This window comes from Schistocerca americana, chromosome 7, assembly GCF_021461395.2.
Source record: "Schistocerca americana isolate TAMUIC-IGC-003095 chromosome 7, iqSchAmer2.1, whole genome shotgun sequence".
NCBI classification, from domain to species: domain Eukaryota; kingdom Metazoa; phylum Arthropoda; class Insecta; order Orthoptera; family Acrididae; genus Schistocerca; species Schistocerca americana.
The window spans coordinates 195,849,004-195,870,735 of NC_060125.1; positions in this window are offsets into that span (position 1 = coordinate 195,849,004).

Consider the following 21,732-nt stretch of genomic DNA (forward strand, 5'->3'; position numbering starts at 1 on the left):
GGATCGCAAGAAGCCCGTTAGCATTGATGTAACATCTGCGCCTTGATTTGTGAATTGCGCAACCCACAACACTGGACTCGAACTCGCTCCGTTTCTGATCTCTTCTGACCATGCAGCTGTATGCGGGAAAGTATCATCGTTTGGCGAGCGTAAGGTATTGCAGAAAGACTTGGAAAACGTTACTGCTAGGTATAAGATAATGCCTGAAACAAAGAGAAGGATCCAGTGGTATCTGATTATAAAATTAGTGATGCACGCATTGAGCGTGTAACATCACGTAAGTAGTCAGTGATAATACTAGGAAGCGATATGAAATGGGATGAACACGTAAAGTCAGTTTTAGGGAAGGCGAATGGAAGATTTAGATTTTCTGTAAGCCTTTTGGGAAGGTGTGGTGAGTCTGTAAATGAAATCAGATACAAGACGGTAATGCGATCAATTCCAGAATACTTGTTCGGTGTTGGGAATAGTTATCAAGTAGGCGGGATGACAGATTCAGAACGAATATAGAGACACGCTACTACAATCGTAATCAGTAGGTTGGGCCGATACAAGATACTCTGGGAACTTAAATGGGAATCCTTGGAAGAAAAGCGACTTATTTCTCGCAAATCCCTGTTGGGTAATTGTTTCTGGAATGGACTTTCACTGTGCAGCGGAGTCTGTGTCAATGTGAAACTTCATGAAGATTAAAACTGTGTGCCAGACTGGTCTCGAACCTCATACATTTCCTTTTCGCGAGCAAGCGCTTTATCAACTGAGCTGCCCACGCACGACGGCGGCTCATGTTCACAGCCTAACTTTTGCAAGTACCTACTCTCGTCTCTTCCAGACTTCTCAGACGTTCTCCTTCATACATTGTGAGAATAAAACTCATAGAAAAAAGGGTATTGCGGAGGTCTGGCTTGGCTGCAGACCAGGGGATAGTTTGCAGAACGATTTCTCGCACTGCAGTAGCGTGTGGGTTTATTCTAAACTTCCCAGCAGATTAAAAGTGTGTGCCGAACCAGGGCTTGTAACTTCGACCTTTGTCTTTGTGGAAGTGAAGCTGCGAGGTGTGGTCGTAAGTCGTTTTTGGATGGCTCAGTTAGTAGAGCACTTGCTCCCGAAAGGCTAATGTCCTAAGTTCGAGTCCCACTCGGGCAGACAGATTCAATCTGCCAGAAGTTTCATCTTACGTAAATTTAGAGAAACTGTATGAGACAATGTTACGCAACTCTAAATTGAAAAAAAAAATAGTGTGGCGGGAGTTTGCGGTTCTTACCACCGGGAATGATTGTGTTGGCAACGGTCGACCTTGTGGGAGACGCATAGCACATGATATCCAAGCAGTTTCCTGTCCTTTTGATGTCAGTCTTGAGATAGCTGTGTGAGAACAAACATGCGTTTCTTCCAGGCTGAACGTGTGTTCACTTTTGAAAGTTGCTTCAAATCTCAACTGTTCTTAAAATGTCAGGAAGACTTTAGGGTAGCATTTCCTGACACAGCCGGCTGGTGTGGCCCAGCGGTTCTTTTTTTTTTTTTTTAAGTCTCATTTTGTTCGTTTTCGTTCGTTTCATCTGCTCGGGACGGACGTCGTAAGACATCCGTTTAAGTTCGTTGTTGATCGATTAACTCAGTTTTTTTATTACAGAGGGCAGCTGATCCTCTGACAGAACACGCTAATCTACCGTGCCGGCAGCGGTTCTAGGCCCTTCAGTCTGGAACCGCGCGACCGCTACGGTCGCAGGTTCGAATCCTGCCTCGGGCATGGATGTGTGTGATGTCCTTAGGTTAGTTAGGTTTAAGTAATTCTAAGTTCTAGGGGGCTGATAACCTCAGATGTTAAGTCCCATAGTGCTCAGAGCGAACAACACCAAATTTCGCTGCACTGTCCTAAAGGATACGTTCGTCGTACGCCCCACATTGATTTCTGCGGTTATTTCATGCGCTGTTGCTCGTCTATTACCACTGTCAACCCTACGTTAACGCTGCTGCTCTCACTCGTTAACAGAAGACCGTTCGCCACTGCGTAATCCGCCGTGAGAGGTAATGTCTGAAATTTGGTATTCTCTGCACACTCTTGACACTGTGAATCTCGGAATACTGAATTTCCTAACGATTTACGAAATGGAACGTCCCATGCGTTTAGCTCCAAGTATGACTCCGCGTTCAAAGTCTTTAATTTCCGTCGCACGGCCACAATCCCGTCGAAAATTTTTCACACGAATGACGTAAGTGCAAATGACAGCTCCACCAATCCACTGCTCTTGTGTACGTGATACTGCTGCCATATGCGCGTATTGCTATCCCATGACTTTTGTCATTTCAATACAGTTATAGCGTATACACTCAGAACAGATATTTTCTCGTAAGAGATACTGTAAATGTCCAGCATGTGCTACAACACACGCCTCAGCATGTCTCTTCATGCTGGCAGGCACCTTTTGGATGGTCGCGATACTTAAAGCGTGATATTTCTTCTTCGATATTGTAATCCAGTTGGTCGATTATGTGAGGATTGTTCCTATACACGTTATCCTTCAGATGCTGCCACAGGAAAAGGCAAGGGAAGATAATTCTGGGGATCAAGGCTGCCACAGGTCACATGAAGTGGTGTGTCTCCCACAGAAGTCACACATTATCACGGTGCTATTCTCCGAATGCGCCGTTGCACCATCTTGCTGCAGCCAGCAGACAATGCTACGAATCGCACGATGATGGCTCGGTAACTTTCAGGTGTTATCGTTTCCGAAACACAAATTGGGCTACTATTGTTTTACGCGAAACTGGACAAACTCTGATCCTCTGTGAATCTAATGCGGTCGCACATGAGAGTTTTTTGAGTTCCAGTATCTGACCTTCTGGCTGTCTATATAGCCATTTAGATGATACCATCCTTCATCAGAGTGGAAAACATAATCCAGTACCCGGACGCTGATGGGAATAAAACGATAATGTAGCCCTTTTCCTCTATCAGTATCTCAAAGTTCACGCAGAACGTGAATGCGATACAGAGTTTCGGCATCTTTGTGGCTCTGCGAACATTCTCGTAAGACATATCAATTCGGTGACACTGTTTTGATACCAAGTTTCTCGGTGAACGTAGCAAGGATGTGCGGATGTATTCCAAGAGGAATCAATTAACGCCGAAGGTCGGCCGGGACTATCACATTCATTCACATCACTAATTTTTTCGGAAACGAGCGATTACGCATGAAATTGTTGATTCGTTAGGCACCTAAGTGTCAGGAAAAAAAGGGTTCAAATGGCTCTGAGCACTATGGGACATAACATTTGAGGTCATCAGTCTCCTAAAACTTAGAACTTCTTAAACCTAACTAACCTAAGGACATCACACACATCCATGCTCGAGGCAGGATTCGAACCCCATAGCGGTCGCGCCGTTCCAGACTGAAGCGCCTAGAACCGCTCGACCACGCCGGCCGGCTTGATGTTGTTGGGCTATGCCAGCAGACGACCCACGTGAGTGCCTCCCTAATAGCACGACATTGTCTGCAGCAGCTCTCCAGGGCTCGTGACCATATCGGTTGGACTCTAGACGATTGGAAATCTGTGCTCTGGCCACATGAGTCCCGATTACATTTGGTAAGAGCTGACGAATGTGCGCAGACCCCACGAAGCAATGGGCCCAAGTTGTCTACAAGGCACCGTGCAAGCTGATGGTGGTTCCATAATGGTATGGGCTGTGTTTACATGGAGTGGACTGGGTCCTCTGGTCCAACTGAATCGATCATTGGCTGGGAAATGGTCATGTTCGGCTACTTGGAGACCATATGCAGGCGTTCATGGACTTTATGTCTTCAAGTAACGATGGAATTTTGTGGATGACAATGCATTATGTCACTGGGCCACAACTATTTGTGATTAGTTTGGAGGACATTCTGGACATTTCGAGCTAATTATTTGGCTAGCCAGACAGCGCTAAATGAGCCCCGTCGAACATTTACGGGACATAATCGAGAGGTCAGTTCGTGCACAGAATCTAGCACCGCCAACACTTTCGCAATTATTCAGGGTGGTCCATTGATAGTGATCGGGCCAAATATCTCACGAAGTAAGCATCAAACGAAAAAACTACAAAGAACGAAACTCGACTGGCTTGAAGGGGGAAACCAGATGGCGCTATGGTTGGCCCGCTAGATGGCGCTGCCATAGCTCAAACGGATATCAACTGCGTTTCTTAAAATTGGAACCCCCATTTTTATTACATATTCGTGTAGTACATAAAGAAATATGAATGTTTTAGTTGGACCACTTTTTTCGCTTTGTGATAGATGGCACTGTAATAGTCACAAACATATGGCTCACAATTTTAGACGAACAGTTGGTAGCAGGTAGGTTTTTCAAATTAAAATACAGATCGTAGGTACGTTTGAACATTTTATTTCGGTTGTTCCAATGTAATACATGTACCTTTGTGAACTTATCATTTCTGAGAACGCATGCTGATACAGCGTGATTACCTGTACATACTGTTGGGTTGGCTGAAGAGCCAACACCGTGTTACTAGAGGAGGCCGAAATGCACGAGTTTTAGCACACGCAGGCTGGCGTGAGGAGGGAAGGATTATACTGACGTGAGGTCTGGAACATGACAAGAAATTAGAATTCAGAAAGCGCAAGTAATTACTTTGATGCCGGCCAGTGTGGCCGAGCGGTTCTAGGCGCTTTCAGTCTGGAACCGCGCGACCGCTAAGGTCGCAGGTTCGAATCCTGTCTCGGGCATGGATGTGTGTGATGTCCTTAGGTTAGTTAGGTTTAAATAGTTCTAAGTTCTAGGGGACTGATGACCTCAGATGTTAAGTCCCGTAGTGCTCAGAGCCATTTGAACCATTTGAATTACTTTGATACTTAACTTTAATCCATTAATGCTGAACGTCGCTCTTGACGGTACATTCTTCATAATATTATATGTTCAGAATAGTAACTGAATATGGCGCCTTGATAGGTCGTAGCAAATGACGTAGCTGGAGGCTATGCTAACCTGTCGTCTCGGCAAATGAGAGCGTATGTAGTGAGTGAACCATCGCTAGCAAAGTCGGCTGTACAACTGGGGCGAGTGCTAGGGAGTCTCTCTAGACCTGCCGTGTGGCGGCGCTCGGTCTGCAATCACTGACAGTGGCGGCACGCGGGTTCGACGTATACTAACGGACCGCGGCCGATTTGAAGGCTACCACCTAGCAAGTGTGGTGTCTGGCGGTAACACCACACATATCACATTAATGAAAGAAATGCTCAAAATGATATCCGTCAACCTCAATGCATTTGGCAATACGTGTAACGACATTCCTCTCAACAGCGAGTAGTTCGCCTTCCGTAATGTTCGCACGTGCATTGAAATTACGCTGACGCATGTTGTCAGGCGTTGTCGGTGGATCACAATAACAAATATCCTTCAACTTTCTTTTAAAAAAGGCAGTTGATATCCGTTTGATCTGTGGCAGCGCCATCTAGCGGGCCAACCATAGCGCCATCTAGTTTCTCCCTTCAAGCTAGACGAGTTTCGTTCATTGTAGTTTTTTTCGTCTGACTCATTTCGTGAGATATTTGGCCCGGTCACGATCAATGGACCACCCTGTATAGTGCTGTACGGGCAGCGTGAGTCTCTGCACGGGGCGTCCAGCGACTTGTTGAGTGCATGCCGCGTCCAGCTGCTGCTACATCTAATACGATGTTAGGAGGTATTCCATGATGTTTGACGTATTGTACAGGTATATTAATAAAGGTTTGAATCTTTTGAACTTAGGATTGTGTAACTTGCGGCTCACCCTGTACCAGACTTCCTCGAGAGAAGAACGATTTAAACACGAAAACATAAACATGGATATTCTTGAGAGTTAAGTACATCTCGTTACTCCGTCACCCTGTTGACAGACCGTGATTTACGATGTGCTGAGTGCGCAGTAGAATCACGACTGCGGTGACTAGCGTGTCCCAACGGGCACCGGACTAAAATTAACGAGAGGCGTAGCTCGGTAGTTCGGTGAATGTCACGCGCCGCCATTCATCTGCACCATACACGTGCGAACACACTCCCCCCCACCCAGCGCGCATCCCCCCGCGTCATTAGCTGGTAATCACCGCGGTGGCGGTCGGCTGAACACACGAGCCGACGGCCGAAGTTCGCACGTCACGTTATGACCGGTGGATGGCCGGAAAATGAGCACCGTTGGCCCCATGCTACGCTTTCCTGAATACCGCCCGCGGCTAGCAGCCACGCAGCCGGGAAATGGCGTGTCGTCAGCTCGAGTATATGATCGCGTTATATCCGATTGCGCGACAGAATGGGAAGCCCAATGGTAGCTGACGAGGTGCTTAAACTGACACACAGAGTGGCGTTAGAGCGCATAAAAGCTGTGGTATGCGATCTAAATGTACACCTGCGTTCCGCAAGCCACCGTACGGTGCATGGAAGAGGGTACATTTGCAAGCAGCTCACTTTTATTTTCTCTGTGACCTGTGATCTTTCTTTCCTCGTATCAGACGCCTGCCAGATACACACAATCGTATATATGAACGATTACATAACTATCATCGTTATACACACACAGGTCACAAAAAATAAATGAGCAAGAAGCAGGAATTGACCAAATCTACATTCAGGTAACATTCTCCAAAACTGAGCCTCTGCCAGCACAGTGTCTTTGGCAAGCAAAAAATCTTGTTCCGAACGTGGAAATAGACAGAGAGAGCACTGGCACACATGACTGATTGTTTGTTCGTGGCCACATTTGCACTTGCTGCCCTCTAATTTGAAGCTACACGATTTAACCCTTTTGTGATTGATGGAATACATATGTCCAGCTAAAGTAGTGAGGCCCCGATCTGTTTCAGACCTTTCTCCTCACATTTTATCCTATTTGGATACTGAATTTGTATCTTGCTTCATTTACTTTCCAATTCAGTTTTATTTGTCGACTTTCCACCTGTATTGCGTATTGTTTGCATGAGTGGCTGGGGATAGCGTTTAGTAGCCTAGGTAACCCACCGCTCCAACATTTCATTCTTGAAGTAATTTTTGACGTTAAATGCATTTGGTCTTGGCGGGGGATTCTTTTCGTTGGACGTAAACTGAAGGAATTTTCCCACCTTCTGGAAGAGATGCCGGGCTTTTAGAGTGTATGGTCTCGCGCTGGTGGTCCGCATGGACAGTTGGGCGAGTCTTTTGCATTATGCTCCTGGCTAAGCTTCCACGAACAATGAGTGGCAGAACGGAAAACTAGTTCCAGAATGAGGTTTTTCACTCTGCAGCGGGGTGTGTACTGATATGAAAGTTCCTGGCAGATTAAAACGGTGTGCCGGACCGAGACTCGAACTCGGGAACTTTGTCATTCGCGGGCAAGTGCTCTACCAACTGAGCTAGCCAAGCACGACTCACGCCCCGTCCTCACAGCTTTACTTCTGCCAATACCTCGTCTCGTACTTTCCAAACTTCACAGAAGCTCTCCTGCGAAACTTGCAGAACTAGCACTCCTGGAAGAAAGGATATTGCGGAGACATGGCTTAGCCAGAGCAGGAGAGCTTCTGTGAAGTAGGAGACGAGGTACTGGCGGAAGCTGTGAGGACGGGGCGTGAGTCGTGCTTGGGTAGCTCAGATGGTAGAGCACTTGCCCGCGAATGGCAACGGTCCCGAGTTCGAGTCTCGGTCCGGCACACAGTTTTAATCTGCCAGGAAGCTTCCGGAAGATTGGTGTCCTCAATAACAGAACGGGAAACCACAGATGGAAGGGGTGAAAACTTTACCTTGTTAGTGAACTTCTGGTGGAGTCCTCAGGTTCAAATGGTTCAAATGGCTCTGAGCACTATGGGACTTAACATCTGAGGTCATCAGTCCCCTAGAACTTAGAACTACTTAAACCTAACTAACCTAAGGACATCACACACACATCCATGCCCGAGGCAGGATTCGAACATGCGACCGTAGCGGTCGCGCGGTTTCAGACTGAAGCGCCTAGAACCGCTCGGCCACCCCGGCCGGCAGTCCTCAGGTGTCCTCTTACTGTTACGCTGCTTTGTGTGGACTCCAGACACATTTCCTCAAGATAAATATAGAGCCATTCGTGTATCTGCAAATTTCCAAACGTTGCCCATCCAATGTGAACGGTACGCGAAGCCTAACAAAATGTCTAGACGTCGGAACGGGACGATGCTCGACTCGCATTTCCATATACGCGTATCTCATTGGGAGACACATTTTAACTTTATGAGGGGAGCTAGGGAACGGATTTCTAGGTCCGTGACTAGAAGAGCACTTAGGCCCTTTCTAAGACTGGCTAGAACAGATTGTGCAATGTTCCTTTGCGAGGCCTGAAGGAAGGCTGCCAAAAACTGAGAGAGGCATTCGGAGCCATATTTGGATTCGTATGGATATTCCTATTAGAAATTCTTTTTGGTGAGGCTGCTATGGACACTGCGCTCGTATGTGTTTTTCTTAGCTTCGGCCCTCTGCCAAGTCTTCGATTTTCACTTCGAAGTTACGCGCATCTGCGGTGGGTAATCAGGAGGATGATGAGATCCGCGATACGCAATCCCATCACATCGGCTCAGCCTAGCAACGGTTAGCAGCGGCCGCAGTTCGGCACACTCCGACTTGTCGGGAGCCACCTCAGAAGCATACACCGCAAGATCTCATTTGCAATGCACAGTCTCAACTTCGGGAATCGCAATGTTTTGAAGCAAGACATAGAAAGAAGGATTCTTTATTGTATGATTATATGATAGCGGAACAAACACTGGTAGCAGTTACTTCTGTAAAATATCTGGGAGTATGCGTACGGAACGATTCGAAGTGGAATGATAATATAAAATTAATTGTTGGTAAGGTGGGTGCCAGGTTGAGATTCATTGGGAGAGTTCTTAGAAAATGTACTCCATCAACAAAGGATGTGGCTTACAAAACACTTGTTCGAGCTATACTTGAGTATTGGTCATCAGCGTGGGATGCGTACCAAGTGGGGTTGACGGAGGAGATAGAGAAGATCGAAAGAATAGCGGCGCGTTTCGTCACAAGGTTATTTGGTAATCGTGATAGCGTTACGGATATGCTTAGCAAACTCAAGTGGCAGACTCTGCAAGAGAGGCGCTCTGCATCGCGGTGTAGCTCGCTGTCCAGGTTTCGAGAGGGTGCGTTTCTGGATGAGGTATCGAATATATTGCTTCCCCTTACTTATACCTCCCGAGGAGATCACGAATGTAAAATTAGAGAGATTCGAGCGCGCACGGATGCTTTCCGGCAGTCGTTCTTCCCGCGAACCGTACGTGACTGGAACAGGAAAGGGAGGTAATGACAGTGGCACGTAAAGTGCCCTCCGCCACACTCCGTTGGGTGGCTTGCGGAATATACACGTAGATGTAGATGTAGAAGAAGAGTTCTTTCTTAGTTTCCATTTTGTAGTCTTCCTAACTTGATGTACGCACTTCACGCACTGGTATGCAAGTTCTTCTGCAATCTAATTGCTGCTTCATAGGGGATTTTTATGGTAATCACTCACGTTTGTTTCGCTGTGGAGTTAACTCCTTGGTGCTCACCCGCCTAGAGATGTTTCTTTCTGATTCTTCCTTTGTTCATTCATATGTTCTCTGCTCTGCTCGAATTCATACCGTTTTCTATGTAATTTTTAAGTTTTGCAGTCACGGTTGAAAGCATAATTCGTGTCCTTTATATGTCTGGTCACCATCTCAACCGTATTTGTCCAACATCATGCCGGTGGCGACCCTAACAACCATTAATTTTCTTATCGTTGTTCTATTTTAATTGTGTAAATTCATTCAAATGGTTCAAATGGCTCTGAGCACTATGGGACTTAACATCTGTGGTCATCAGTCCCCTAGAACTTAGAACTAATTAAACCTAACTAACCTAAGGACATCACACACATCCATGCCCGAGGCAGGATTCGAACCTGCGACCGTAGCAGTCGCGCGGTTCCGAACTGAGCGCCTAGAACCGTGAGACCACCGCGGCCGGCTGTAAATTCATTCTCAAGTTGTTTTATAACCTCGACGTTTATTTATCACAAGCAATTTTTGCACACTGTTTGAATAAATATTATTTTACCAGATCTAACTCAATCATTTACCAACCATTGAAGTAAATTACTCAACTGAGATGTCCAGGCCCTCCTAATATAAGCAATAGGCGAGGCCTCTTACGAGATCAGAAAATTTAAAAAATAGTGTTTTCCTACGTGCGCAGCAGTTGATTTTTCAAGTAGCCTATTAGATTCATCAGAGTACGGGGTGATAAATTCAGCATCTGTATAATCTGCATGACCATGGAGCATCTGATGAGCAAGAGATGTGTTTGCAGCGCACCCAGCTTCTGGAAAAGCAGTACGCGGTTTTGGGCGTTGGGGCGTCTATATCTCATCTCTGTCTAGTGCTAGCGTGTAGCGAGATGCTTCCGCAGCTTTGAGAAAAATACTACGGACCATGGGATGCATTCACAGAGCGCTGTGAGCGATCAAATGAAGCGATGTGTCTTTATAGTGTGTCTGTTTCACGAAAATTAGCTCAAATCACAATCTCCTCCATCCCAAGAATATCCGAGGTAACTAATTCTGTTGTCTTATGCATCATAGACATTGTCTTGAAACGTTACTACACATCTCAGCAACTGTGCTGGTTTGTGCATAATTTGTATGTACGTATATGTTCCAGAAAAATTCATACAACGTAGAAAACATTGATGTGTGATATTTCAAAGCCATCTTGAACCGTTATGTTTGAAACTTGTGTGCGATATTTCATGTTTTTAATTTTTAGAAGAATAAGTGTGTTTTGCTACTTATTTGTTATATATTTTCTTCAATTGCCATCCTGATACAATAGCTCTAAAATTAAAAAAATAACTCTGAAAATCCTAGGTTCACATGAAAACGTGGATATAGTTAGGTTCTTGGGATACATATGTCTCAATTCACCGATTTTCAAAACCAGTCAGCTTAAAATTATTTGGGTGGTGCAAAGGAAGACAGTTTTTTACCTTCTATTTTTCATTTAGGGGCTATATGCAATATAACTTTTAACCATGAAAAGGTTAAGCAACGACATAGCCCTGCTGACACCAGTTATTTTTCGATTAAGGGACGTCCAAATACAACAGTCCTCGCTGTAACCAACCGGAAGATGTTCACGCAGCTCCGTGCAGTCTTGGTGCCTAGGTTTCCGCTGAAAAAGCCTTGCCTTATCTGGAGGTACTTTCAAAGGCTTTGATGCCTGGAGGAAACTTTCCTTTATTTCAGGCTAGGTTGAGACTGTTGACGGCCAAATACTGGCCATTCTTGATCAGAAATTGTGGCATAATGTAGCAAGTGTAATTCAGGAGGAGATCGAACGTATACTACAAGACGCAAACAGATTATTTGTAAATTATAAGTAATTTTTTAAAACTTAAACATGGTAAATACTTAAATTTGGGAATAAGTAGTGTTTACACATATTGATGCTGTAAATGACAGTGATAAAATCTAACACTTCATTACAGAACGATAGTTTCACATACGAGTCTAAATGTCTTCAACATGGCATCATGTTCAGTATAACTGATTGTCGTAATCGCAAACAGCCGGATCTGTACTATGACAGTACTGACGATATTTTCGTCGTAAGTGGCGACCACAATTGGGCACTAATTACGTAGAGAATGAGCTGAGCGACACTGCCCTGGGACATAAATAACTTAGGCTGTGGCAGCGTAAGGAAACATTTGGGGACCTGTCTGCGCCAATGTCTTCGATTCGTTGCTGCGTTTGGCAGCGGCTGTCTTTGCTTTTGATCCTTTCTTGACGTACCAGCTTTTGCATGAGACTCCTTTTGTGGACGACACCACAGAATCGACTTCTCGGCGAATGCTTGGAAGTGCAGTGCAGCAGGACAGTATATCTTCCCAACAGGATAGGTCTTAGACATCCGATGATTAATCTTCAAGCCTCACCAAGGCAGGGTCAACGTACTTGGCATAGGCTGACCTATACCAGACAGTATATGACAATACTATCGCTAAAATGTGCTTATACGCGTGTCTCACAAGACGAAAATGTTTTGCACAAATTCCTTCAAATACAGTGTGTACACTGTCGTGAGTAAGGATGAACCCCAGGCTACCTTCAGCTGAGACCAACATATATATATTACTATAAAACAAGCTGATTTTTTTATTAATTTCGACCCAAAACTTGCCCGACGAAGACATCTGCGACAGCTGCAATCCCATTATGTAATATACATTGATTCACAGAAATGTGAAGAATTCATCAGGCATGGTCGGATGCCAATGTATCTTCGCACACGTTCACACCATTGGCGGGTATGTTAATAATTAGAGTTGCAATTCTTTGTGACAGATAAAACGATCAGCAGAGTTCATTAGTGTTGTACATGTGCAGTATAGTTACCAGGTTTGGTAGGGTACATGAGAGACGTGGTCAGCGTCAGATGTTGAGCGACAACTGTGATAGACATGGAGAAGCTACATACTCGTTTGAAACATTGGTAACAGCACCTGGCAGAGTTTGAAAGGGCACTCATTGCGCCTCTCCATTTGGTCAGCTGGTCGAATCGTGCAGTAGGCATATTTGTGGGGCTTTCGAATGAGACAGTGGCCCAACGTTGGACTGCCTTGGAATGTGATAGCAAGCATACGCATCGTGAAGGTCGACCACGTCCGACCACAACAAGGGAAGATGGTCGTATTGTACATCAAACACATTGTAACCCCTTCAACTCTGTACCTTCCATCCTAGAGCAAGTAATGGACGCCCTGCAATATCTTGTCTCCTCCTGCACCATTGGTCAGAGCTATCAGCAGCCAGACTGGAGAATTAGCGTCCCACGTGTAGGCTGACAATAACGCCACAACGGAAATGGATGTGTTTAAAATGGTGACATGGCCCACAGGCTATCTGTTGGTGATTGGTGTGGTATTGTATTCAGCGATCAAATGCGGTTCTGCACTATCCCGGATGACCACCGTTGGCGAGTATGGCCACGACCTGGGAAAAAGACAGCGGTGTTATTCCTGGAGTCATACTTGAGAAGCTAACGGGTGTGACCACACGTCACAGCAGGTAGTGACTGTCGGAACTCTACCGGCACTGCGGTACGTCACGGGCATCCTGCGACATCACGTGTTACCTCTTATGCGACAGTATCGTAGTGCCATTTTCCAGCAGGACAACGCTCATCCACACATAGCAGGCGTCTCTATAAAATGTCTGCCATGTATGGCACTAGCTCCAACGTCAAATACATCCCACTGCCAGTTTCATAATACTGAGGACCAGTTACAACAGCTGTGGGCCAACTTGCCTCGGCAGAGGATACAACGGATTTATGCATCGTTCCATCCAAATCAGTAGACGTGTTTAGGGCAGAGAGGGATGTAACGTCATACTGATAAGTGGGCTACCACTGCCAATTTTTTGTAAATATAAATAGATTTTATAATCACTGTAGTAATATCAAAAACCCTCTCAACCCCTAAGTTCTATTTCGTTTCCTCCTTTCGTTCAGGTTGTGTCAATTTTTTTTAAGGCAGTGACTTACCTTTGCGCTGAAATGGATGTGTATAAGAGTCACAAATGCTGTAATAGATTAAAGAAAGGTTATGAAATAAGGCGCATACGAGCGCTGGAAATTTGGAGAGGCGACGCTCTGTAGCCAAGGTCATATTAAAAAATTATTACTTCTTTTGAGTTACATTTTCATTTAAAAGCGTGAATGTTTGTAATACCCAACATAGATCGACAGAAAAAAAAGTCATGCGGCCAGTAGCTAGCAAGGTTCAGTAATTAGAGACACATGTGTTCATTGAGCTTTATCAGTGACTACGTGAACTGAACGCTCACACAAGTATTCTGATAATTACGTAAATTATATAAAGGAAGTGGATCCACGCATGCAAGTGCGGAGGCTTTGAGGAGATCAAATATTGCCAAACTGTGTACTCTAAGCAAAAAAAAAAAAAAAAAAAAAAAAAAAAAAAAAAAAAAAAAAAAAAAAAAAAAAAAAATGAAGACACACAACGAAGAAGTTATCTGAATGGGGAGGAAACTGGTAGACGTGATATACGTGTACAGACAAACAAATGATTACAGTTTCAGAGAAATTCTTATGGAAGCAGTTATTCGGCTTGATATTGATTGACAGGATTGTTGGATGTACTCCTGAGGGATATTGAGCCAAATTTTTTCCAATTGCCGCACGGGGTAGTCGCGCGATCTAGGCATCCTGCCACGATGCGCGCGGCTCCCCCCGTCAGAGGTTCGAGTCCTCCCTCGGTCATGGGTGTGTGTGTTGTCCTCAGCGTAAGTTAGTTTGAGTTACATTAAGTATTGTGTAAGTCTAGGGGCCGATGACCTCAGCAGTTTGGTCCCATAGGAACTTACCACAAATTTCCAATTTCTTTCCAATTGGCGCGTTAGATCACGGAAATCCCGAGCTGGTTAGGGGCCTCTGCCCGTAACGCTCGAAAGTTTCTCTATTGGGAAGAGATCCGGTGACCTTTCTGGCCGAGGTAGGCTTCGACAAGCACTAAGATAAGCAGCAGAAATTCTCGCCTTCTATGGGAGGACATTATCCGGCTGAAATGTAAACCCAGGATGGTTTGCCATGAAGGGCAACAAAATGGGGCGTAGAATGTCGTCTATGTAACGCTATGATGTAATGATGCCATGGATGACGACGAAAGAGAAAATATATGATACACTTGTTGGGACGTACAGCAAGCGACAGTTAAATTGGTATTCCAGCGCTTTCAGGGCGTCTCCAGGTACGTCTTCAGCATACAGTCTCATTGACTGGATTAGATTTGTCTTCAGTTAGGAGTCACACTTCGAACTGAGTCCCGATGACCAACGAAGACGTCCTATTAAATATACAGGTATTGATCCACTGCACAGATCAGGTTAAAGTTTCATCACCTGTACTGTAGGAGGATGAATGTATCCCACAGACTATACTGTAGGTCGCAAGAGACGTTCCCTGTGGCCCTGTGTCGTTTTTTGAAACATCGTTTTTTTCTGCTGTAACATGATTTGTAAACTGCCATACATTTTGTTTTTACGCCACGACTTCGAGGTCTGTGTCAAGTTCTAAACTGACATTATCACTTTCTGTACATTGCTTCTCACAGAAAACTAGATGTCGCACGGTGCCGCCACGCATGCGGTATTTGTTTTCGATGTATGGAAGGAGAGAGATGCAGTAAAAATCTCTGCGAGTTCTCTATCGGATGAAGTTAGTGGAGTTTCATAGTTCGTAATTTTTCTCTGTTTGATGGTCCAAAATAACGATGATAGCTTATTGGAGTGATAGATGTGAGTGTTCCCTGAGGGACGGAAATCTGCTTCAGAGTGTAGTATCTGTATGTTGTTTGGAGAAGCATCACAATTCAGTAGCAAAATCCTTGTCCTTCTCCCAGTTCCCGTACTGTCTTTCATACTACTTCATGTTACAGGAGCGGGCTTCATCTTGCGCTGACCTTACACATCGTGCCCACCTGGTGGAGCTAAGACAACATGTTCCCGTTTCCATCGAATGGTTAAAACACAGTCCTGTCGCACTAACTCAGCTTATCCTATTTCTATTCGGGTAGCAGAAGGTGGTAAATATACACTCCTGGAAATGGAAAAAAGAACACATTGACACCGGTGTGTCAGACCCACCATACTTGCTCCGGACACTGCGAGAGGGCTGTACAAGCAATGATCACACGCACGGCACAGCGGACACACCAGGAACCGCGGTGTTGGTCGTCGAATGGCGCTAGCTGCGCAGCATTTGTGCACCGCCGCCGTCAGTGTCAGCCAGTTTGCCGTGGCATACGGAGCTCCATCGCAGTCTTTAACACTGGTAGCATGCCGCGACAGCGTGGACGTGAACCGTATGTGCAGTTGACGGACTTTGAGCGAGGGCGTATAGTGGGCATGCGGGAGGCCGGGTGGACGTACCGCCGAATTGCTCAACACGTGGGGCGTGAGGTCTCCACAGTACATCGATGTTGTCGCCAGTGGTCGGCGGAAGGTGCACGTGCCCGTCGACCTGGGACCGGACCGCAGCGATGCACGGATGCACGCCAAGACCGTAGGATCCTACGCAGTGCCGTAGGGGACCGCACCGCCACTTCCCAGCAAATTAGGGACACTGTTGCTCCTGGGGTATCGGCGAGGACCATTCGCAACCGTCTCCATGAAGCTGGGCTACGGTCCCGCACACCGTTAGGCCGTCTTCCGCTCACGCCCCAACATCGTGCAGCCCGCCTCCAGTGGTGTCGCGACAGGCGTGAATGGAGGGACGAATGGAGACGTGTCGTCTTCAGCGATGAGAGTCGCTTCTGCCTTGGTGCCAATGATGGTCGTATGCGTGTTTGGCGCCGTGCAGGTGAGCGCCACAATCAGGACTGCATACGACCGAGGCACACAGGGCCAACACCCGGCATCATGGTGTGGGGAGCGATCTCCTACACTGGCCGTACACCACTGGTGATCGTCGAGGGTACACTGAATAGTGCACGGTACATCCAAACCGTCATCGAACCCATCGTTCTACCATTCCTAGACAGGCAAGGGAACTTGCTGTTCCAACAGGACAATGCACGTTCGCATGTATCCCGTGCCACCCAACGTGCTCTAGAAGGTGTAAGTCAACTACCCTGGCCAGCAAGATCTCCGGATTTGTCCCCCATTGAGCATGTTTGGGACTGGATGAAGCGTCGTCTCACGCGGTCTGCACGTCCAGCACGAACGCTGGTCCAACTGAGGCGCCAGGTGGTAATGGCATGGCAAGCCGTTCCACAGGACTACACCCAGCATCTCTACGATCGTCTCCATGGGAGAATAGCAGCCTGCATTGCTGCGAAAGGTGTATATACACTGTACTAATGCCGACATTGTGCATGCTCTGTTGCCTGTGTCTATGTGCCTGTGGTTCTGTCAGTGTGATCATGTGATGTATCTGACCCCAGGAATGTGTCAATAAAGTTTCCCCTTCCTGGGACAATGAATTCACGGTGTTCTTATTTCAATTTCCAGGAGTGTAGCTTTCTCCGACTTCTACTCAGTTCTGACTTAAATTGGAACGATCACATGCCCAAAGCTGCAGGGATGGTAGCCTAGAGTCTGAGGGGGCAGTTGCAAGAAGCCTATGGACTACCTAAAACCACGTTGGAATTTTACTGTAGCAGATAGGTTCGAGAAAGGTGACTCGTTTCGAGACATGAGAGTGCCATAAATATGATTCACTAGTGGCTGTAATCATCAAAGAACTTCTAGATAGGATCCAACGCAGCTATGTGGTTGAATGGAAAGGCTTAATTCCAAATCCCAGCCAACATTTCTAGCGGATGGCTTAACATTAGAGATCTGAAAAGCCTGTGTACATTTCTTATGACCTCAATCAGCACACCATCTACTGTTTGTGATCCTTCTCAGTCAATCTTTGCCTATAAGCCAGTGGATATATCGCAGAACCTCTGACGTGGCATCGAGAGAGAATGCATTACAGGTAGTGGAGAAATATCTTGAGTGGTGTGACGGAGTTGCAAATACTGGTCTCATACCATATTCCTTAGCCGAATCACTTTCTAAGTTCGGTTATTTTATTACGATGCTGAACCGTTGGCGATATGTAATTGCACTGTTGTTCTGATAATATACAGTTCGGCGATCACCGTCTGTTTTCAGCGTCGTGGTATTTGTCTGAAAAAAAAACATGTCATTTGGAGGTAATGCCATACCTCGATTTATAAACCTGCTATAGCTTTTAACATGGGTACTTGTCTGCACCTGTAGAACCAAGACTGCTTGAGACAGTAATATGATCATTGCGATCGTGTTTTTGTAACATATAGCGGTTTGTAAGACGATTATGCCTCTCTTTCTATGACACCGCGGTAGCACTCGCAGGAAAAACTTATGAGACATGTTCACCGATCGCTGATTTTCTCTCAGTATTGTTTTGCTTGCAAGAAAAGCTGATTAGATGTGTCCATCCATCGCTGATTTTCGGGCAGTATTATTTCGTCTCGCCAGCAATCAGTTACTGGCGGAGTTTTATACTTAGTAGTAGGGGGTGCATGATAGGTTCGCCTTGAGCATCAGGCTTATAAAGTATGTGTGTGTTTCCCGACATGTGCAAAGGGACTGACTTTGTCCAGTTGTAAGGAAGGTATGGATTTGATGCGGAATACTGTGATAGCAAAGGGGAAAGTATGTCAAGTCATAAGAATGGTACAGATATTTCTATTTCCAGAGTCATAGCCGCCAGCAGGGTGTACATCCGATGCTCCGCTCGTTATCGAAGGTCGTCCAGTTGAGGCCGCGATAGTAAGAGAATCTTCCTTAGAAGAATCTTCCTAAAAATATTCTGTCTGCGCCGGCAACCTGTAGCAGGAACGATTCACGTTTGCAGCTAATGGTAGGAGCTGTCTGAATGGAGAGGCCTGTTGGGATGCAGGAATGTAGCTGACTTAACCATGACGTCCTCTAGGCTGCCGAATAGCGGACTAATACTTAGTATGTGTTGGATAGCTTTCGTGATTGCGTGGAATTTTGAAAAGATTGGATGTGGACGTGTGTTGGCACTGGACCATTATTCCCTCCCATGCAAATTGTCTGGTTGACTGCTTCTACACATTTCACGCCTTTATTTAGTTGAGAGAACATCGATTGTGGTGTGTGCATCTAGCAGGTGAAAGACGAGCGGAAGACACGATTGCTGGTTCTGTAGACATGGGAAACGCCTTAGTTGACTTTGTAAATTATAGGGATGATTTGGAATCTGTTACATCACCATCATCGGTATTTTCGAGTGGAAATATCAGTTTACTCTATTTCTTTCGAGATTTCGCGTAAATGTCTTCACAGACGGGATAAGTTTTTAGTTACTCTGTAGTTGACAGCACTCTCCTCCTCGCTAAAGCTTTGGGTTCATAGAGAAATAATTTTCAGTCTATATTTTTGGAATTATGTTGCACGAGCTATGCTGCTATATCCAGAAGTATCGCATAAATGGTATAATATTCTGGCAAACCAAGTGAAAATACATGTGTTCTTCTATTCCCAGTGTCTGGAGATGTATTTAGAACGCAAGTAAACAAGCAAATAGGTCAGGGCCAGAAACAGTGACGCCTTTGTGCTGAGGGGAACCGACCCAGCCTGTGTACAACAGCCTTCACAGTATATGTATGAGTGTCTGATGGGCGCTACTGCATGTCCTGTCGTGAGGGAGGTATAGATTCAGCACATCGATAGCCATAACGGGAGTGAAAGATTTCTTTTTACGTGGAAAATTATGTGTGCTGTAGATACTGATATTCGTTCCAGAAACATATTTAATTTTAGTTACACTGATAAATATGTATCTGGCTCCCAATATTCTTGTGAGTCTGGAGACGGCCGTAGAAAGTATAGCAGCAAGCAAGCAGGTCGGGGCTGGAAACAGCATCTCAGCAGACACCTTTGTTCCAAGATGGGGCTTACCCATTCTCTGTACACCAGTTCAGAGTGTCTGAGAAAGGTTCCGGTTTATGACAATTTGACTCACGGCTCCCCCTGGGCATGTGAATAGTGAACTAATACCCAGTTTGCGTTGAGTTGCCTTCGGGACCACGTGTGTTCTGTGTATACTCTGTGAAAATTTAAGAAGACTCAATACGACAAGTGTTTGTGGTGGGAGTGTTGATAGGATTCGAACTGCTACCACTTAGGTCCTCCTGGGGTGGGCGCTAGTCCACGGCCAGCTGGCCTCTCTCTGGCTGACATGCACTTCAGCACCTGTGGTCATGGGCCATGTTTACAGCGGCAGTTTCCTCCGTCGGTGCTGCACTGCGGCACGGTGAGTATGTGGGATGAATTTGACGATCTGTAGACAACTTTTAGCAGGGTTTACTGTCAGTGCAATATGTCGATCTGTACAAAAGAGTTTTTGCCACTGAAAGTCATGTCTGCAGGAAAAAAGGCGGACAGTGCTCCCACACTGGCAGCACCAGCAGTTTGACAGGTAGATTCAGTAAGAGACAGGCTTTCCCGTTAGGATCATCAGGAAGAATGCATTTGGTGTTATTCTGGGATGCATTGCAATACATTTCTATAGCACCTCCAGAGGGGGGACTTGGCTGTTATTTACATAGGCATGTGACATCGGTATAACATAGTACATCTGCAGGGTGAACCGTTAAGCAGACATCTCTCTGGGCGCTGGACCCACACAGCAGTTAAGCGGCATGGCGCCAGCAAAAGTGCCTGGGTGAACACCTATTTTGACAGGAGTTCCTCAGATTTCAAGTATGAAAGGGATACCACCACCTCATGCTTTGGGGCCCGAACAGACAACTGTGCATGGCTCGGGAGCTGACGACCGAGTCATCACTTTGCGGTGGCCAACAGTGCACCCCACTCCAGGGGACGTATGCGGGGGTTGGCAGTGTCGGTGTCGGGTGGTGGGGTGTGTTTTTACTAGCAATCTCTTGTTTAAACTATATATTCCATCGATTTCACTGACCAGTAGGATGCTGGGAATTAAAGAAAAGTACCCCATACATGTGAAGAATATCAATTTAATTAATTTGCATAAATTTTTTATAACAACGTGGTGTTAGTGGTACAGTATTTAAGGGGAGGGAGTGCGTGAGTGGGTGACATGGAGTGAAACAGCAGGATAAGTGCAGAACACTAGGTTAATCTGCATAATTTTTAGCCGGCCAGAGTGGCCGTGCGGTTCTAGGTGCTACAGTCTGGAGCCGAGCGACCGCTACAGTTGCAGGCTCGAATCCTGCCTCGGGCATGGATGTGTGTGATGTCCTTAGGTTAGTTAGGTTTAATTAATTCTAAGTTCTAGGTGACTGATGACCTCAGAAGTTAAGTCGCATAGTGCTCAGAACCATTTGAACCATAACTTTTATGGAAAATGCAGTACAATAGTTTAAGGGGTAGGTGACAAAGAAGAATGCACCAGAAATGGCGCTCAAAGGCATGATAAATTTGAAAAGTGTACTAGAAAATGGTGGGAGGGCATAACTAATTACTGAATTTGGTATCAATGGTGGTACAATAGTTTAAGGGAATGGGGGTGTTCTGGAAAACCACTTAACAGAACAATAGATTAAGTGCCAACAAAGGGCCAAACATTAGGTTAAGACACCCAGAGTACAGTGCCGAACATTAGTTATGCAACATGTTTGCCCCACATAATTACTTCTTACAAGACCTACATCTTTTCAAACAGCAGAGAATGATGAGCATAGAAATATAACCGTAACAAACTGAAGTTTTTTTTATAAATAAACAATATATCCATGAATTTCCTGTTATGAGATCCTTCCTCTCCGCCAAAGAGCTACCAATTTCCATATATTCCACACACTGCCTTGAATCCCCTAAATTGTTTAAATAAACGATATTCCACACATTTTCTAAATTGTATAAACAGTATTCCATACACAGAAATCGATTTCTGAACAAACTCTTTAACTAAATAAATAAACTATATTCCATACACTGCCATAAATATTTAAACAATTTTCTATACATTGTCTAAACTGTTAAAACAATATTCCACACACTGCAACCGAATTCCCTCCAAATGACTGATCAACTGAGTCCTTTTCCTGCCAATTATCAGGAGGAAGGGTGGGAAGGTAAGTGGTTCACCTGAGGGCGAGAGCTTAATTAATTTGTCAATTTAATTAAGCCATCAATCAAATTGATAAGAGAGGGGTTATTGCAATAACTCA